Source organism: Zeugodacus cucurbitae, chromosome X, assembly GCF_028554725.1.
Source record: "Zeugodacus cucurbitae isolate PBARC_wt_2022May chromosome X, idZeuCucr1.2, whole genome shotgun sequence".
NCBI classification, from domain to species: domain Eukaryota; kingdom Metazoa; phylum Arthropoda; class Insecta; order Diptera; family Tephritidae; genus Zeugodacus; species Zeugodacus cucurbitae.
The window spans coordinates 9,952,501-9,957,270 of record NC_071672.1 but is presented as its reverse complement, the minus strand read 5'-3'; the positions used below and the strand labels follow the sequence as shown (position 1 = coordinate 9,957,270).

The following is a 4,770-nucleotide window of genomic DNA, read 5'->3' as shown; positions in this document are numbered from 1 at the left end:
TGCAGACGATCTTCTGCTCCTTGTTGACGGTCGTTCACGGTTGGAGTTAGAACGAAAGGGTGAACGACTGTTAGAAATTGTTCACAATTGGGGTATAGGTGTGGGGGTTGACGTATCGATTGACAAGACGGTGACAATGCTCTTGAAAGGCATACTGTCATCGGCTCGTCCACCGATTGTCCGAATGAATGGGGTCAATATCAGGTACGTGACGCAAGTCAAATATCTGGGATTGACCATCGGCGAAAGGATGTGTTTCAACCCTCACTTGGTTTACGTGGAGGAGCGATTGTTAGGAATTGCCGGCAAGATCAAACGCGTGTTAAGGAGTGATTGGGGTCTCGGACGTCGTGCGGTTCGCACTATATATAGCGGCTTATTTGTGGCCTGTGCCACATATGGAGCCGCTATATGGTGGGAATTAGCATCAAAGGTCAGGGGTCGCCAAAAACTTCTTTCCATACAACGTTGTTTGATGCTTGCCTGTTTGCCTGTATGTCGCACAATTTCTACAGATGCGTTGCAGGTGTTGTTAGGTGCGCCTCCTCTTGACCTGATTGTTATACAGCGTGCTGTTGCATTTAGGTTAAGAAGAGGCTTAAGTGTCTCATTGCTGTCAAATTGGATTTCCGATGAGGATGTTGCGAGGGAGGGCTATCTAAGGAGCAAAAGGCTTCTATATGATAGCGTTAGGAGTAGGTGGCAAGACCGTTGGGACAATAGCCCTAGCGGTCGGGTGACCTACGAGTACATTCGGGATGTTAGGTTTGTAGAGGAAAACCCAGACTTCAGATTCTGTATGAGTCTGGGTTTCTTGCTTACCGGGCATGGACCTTTGAATGCATTTTTGCATCAAAGGAACCTTTCCGGAAGTCCGGAGTGTATATGTGGGGCACACTCTGAGGACTGGATGCATATCATAGCGGAATGCCCGATGTACTCGGACATTAGGGATCTTGGGGGTATGGGGATTAGCTGGACTGATGGACAGCTAGATGTTAGTGGTGTGCTCTCGGATAGTCGGAATGCCGAACATTTAGGGTCGTTTAATAGGTTTGCACGTGTTTTGTTCAGTCGGCGTAGGCAATTAGTTGAAAATCGGGTGGAAGAGGTATAAATTTTATACCAAAAACTTAAATGGTCACCAGTCCGGAGCAGTATGGTAGCTCAACTGGTAGTAGTTTTCAACTACGAGGTCTGACCGGAGACTTAACTCTGGTACCACGGGGAGTAGGAGCCCTTGGAGTTCGCTCCAACCTACTCATGCGGACTGGCCCCTCGGGGAGTATCGTGGTGGTTGTGGTTTAATACCCGAATGCGGGGAGAGTGTTTTGATCACTCAATGTGGAGTTGCACTGCAACCGGGTGCCGGACCCAAAGTACGGCAGAGGTTTTAGATAGGCCTCGAACCTCACCAAGGTGGTTAGTGTGTCCATTCCACACTGCCAATTGGTACCGAATAATGCGTAGCATCATTATTGAATGATGCTAAGCATTATTCGGGGCGCTGATCATCGCATTTTATTGATCCGCTGTGCGTCGGAGCACCGTGAGATAAGGCCGTCATCGGCAGGTACTCACGCAAAAACACACCGGACGTTGTCCCTATTTGCGAAGAGCCGAAACCACATATAAAGAGCCAAAACGCCGAAACCACGTATATTTGCATATAAAAAAAACTAAATTTGGTTAAACGGCGGGCATAAAAATGATTTTATTTACGTAGCCAAATGCATCGTCATCTTATTAGTGACGCGCAAAAAGGAATTCAGGAGATTCCTACTGTCCCTATTTGCGAAGAGCCGAAACCACATATAAAGAGCCAAAACGCCGAAACCACGTATATTTGCATATAAAAAAAACTAAATTTGGTTAAACGGCAGGCATAAAAATGATTTTATTTACGTAGCCAAATGCATCGTCATCTTATTAGTGACGCGCAAAAAGGAATTCAGGAGATTCCTACTGTCCCTATTTGCGAAGAGCCGAAACCACATATAAAGAGCCAAAAGGCCGAAAAAACGTATATTTGCATATAAAAAAAACTAAATTTGGTTAAACGGCGGGCATAAAAATGATTTTATTTACGTAGCCAAATGCATCGTCATCTTATTAGTGACGCGCAAAAAGGAATTCAGGAGATTCCTACTGTCCCTATTTGCGAAGAGCCGAAACCACATATAAAGAGCCAAAACGCCGAAACCACGTTCATACAAGTAAAAAAATTTCATATAAATACTAAATAATTTACATATAGATACTAAGTTTATGAATTCATACAAGTAAATAATTTTCATATAAATACTAAATAATTTTCATATAGATACTAAGTTAATGAATTCAAACAAGTTAAAAATTTTCATATAAATACTAAATCATTTTCATATAGATACTAAGTTAATGAATTCATACAAGTTAAAAATTTTCATATAAATACTAAATAATTTTCATATAGATACTAAGTTAATGAATTCATACAAGTTAAAAATTTTCATATAAATACTAAATAATTTTCATATAGATACTAAGTTAATGAATTCATACAAGTTAAAAATTTTCATATAAATACTAAATAATTTTCATATAGATACTAAGTTAATGAATTCATACAAGTTAAAAATTTTCATATAAATACTAAATAATTTTCATATAGATACTAAGTTTATGAATTCATACAAGTAAAAAATTTTCATATAAATACTAAATAATTTTCATATAGATACTAAGTTTATGAATTCATACAAGTAAAAAATTTTCATATAAATACTAAATAATTTTCATATAGATACTAAGTTTATGAATTCATACAAGTAAATAATTTTCATATAAATACTAAATAATTTTCATATAGATACTAAGTTAATGAATTCATACAAGTTAAAAATTTTCATATAAATACTAAATAATTTTCATATAGATACTAAGTTTATGAATTCATACAAGTAAATAATTTTCATATAAATACTAAATAATTTTCATATAGATACTAAGTTTATGAATTCATACAAGTAAATAATTTTCATATAAATACTAAATAATTTTCATATAGATACTAAGTTAATGAATTCATACAAGTTAAAAATTTTCATATAAATACTAAATAATTTTCATATAGATACTAAGTTTATGAATTCATACAAGTAAATAATTTTCATATAGATACTAAGTTAATGAATTCATACAAGTTAAAAATTTTCATATAAATACTAAATAATTTTCATATAGATACTAAGTTAATGAATTCATACAAGTTAAAAATTTTCATATAAATACTAAATAATTTTCATATAGATACTAAGTTTATGAATTCATACAAGTAAAAAATTTTCATATAAATACTAAATAATTTTCATATAGATACTAAGTTTATGAATTCATACAAGTAAATAATTTTCATATAAATACTAAATAATTTTCATATAGATACTTAATAAATTTCATATAAATACTAATTAATTTTCATATAGATACTAATTTTCATATAAGTACTAAGTGTATGAATTCATACAACTAAATAATTTTCATATAAGTACAAAAAATTTAAAAAAAAAAATAAATGTTAAGCTATTTTTGATGTTGTAATATTTCTTATAAGCATAATGCTCATAGAAAATGATATAAATTACTTGTATATATATGAATTTAAAACTTTTATATGGTTAAAAAGATTTTCTCCATACGATTTCCGGTTGGTGAGGTGTACGTGGCAGAAAACATATATAGTGTATGAAACTTCAACATTAGTACTTGTATGAAAATTTTAATACTTGTATGAAATTGCATACTTAGTACTTATATGAAAATTATTTTCATATATTTATAAAAGTATTTAAGTGTAATATATAAATGAGAGCAAAAAAATTTATTCCTGGTTTGCTACAGTTGGTTTAAATAGAAATAATTTTGTTAATAATGAAATGTTATTAATTGAGATTATTCTTCTATACCTAACATAATGTAGTCGTTTTTTTTTTAATTTAACTTTTTTTGGGGTTTGTTCTTCTATTCACATAAAATATATGTGGGTAAAGAATAAAATTCAATAAAGTTAAATATTTATATTATTACGCTCGAATACTTTCATATCATATATGAAATAAAATGAAAAATAATTGAATTGAAATTATTAATTTCAAATCAAAAGAAAAACGTATATACTCTTAAAAAAAGATATATACACTATATGCATTGAAATAAAGTAAAATGTATAAAAAATGATATTATTTGAAAGTTTAACAAATACAAGAAGAAACATCGTCCTTACATTAATAATTATATTATATATGTATAGAGAACGAAAATTCTTTCTCACGATAAGATACACAGTCTCAAAGTCCGAATAAGACCGCAATAAATAATACAATAATATGAAATTTAAATGACATGAAGTAAATTATTTAATCCGACCATAGTAGAAGAAATTTCATAATTATTTATTGTCGCGATTTCGTTCTCCTTTGCATTGTGTATATGTCGTGTACTTAATTTTCAAATATTGAAAATATCATTATAAAAATTTATATAGTATAAAAAATATTATATAAATGAATAAAAAATATTATTCTGGTTGATCCTGCCAGTAGTTATATGCTTGTCTCAAAGATTAAGCCATGCATGTCTAAGTACAAACAAATTAAAAGTGAAACCGCAAAAGGCTCATTATATCAGTTATGGTTCCATAGATCGTTAACAGTTACTTGGATAACTGTGGTAATTCTAGAGCTAATACATGCAAAATAAACACGGACCTTTTGGAACGTGTGCTTTTAT

The 4,770-nt window shown here is 31.6% G+C and overlaps 1 non-coding gene across 1 annotated transcript in view; it reads left to right on the top strand.

Annotated features, from left to right (window-relative positions):
• Window positions 1–4,560: 4,560 nt before the first annotated feature.
• The window catches only part of LOC128923270 (small subunit ribosomal RNA), a 1,990-nt gene continuing 1,780 nt past the window's right edge, over window positions 4,561–4,770 (top strand). Inside the window, exon 1 of the ribosomal RNA XR_008472237.1 lies at window positions 4,561–4,770. This exon is cut by the window's right edge and continues 1,780 nt beyond it. This is a non-coding gene — a ribosomal RNA (small subunit ribosomal RNA).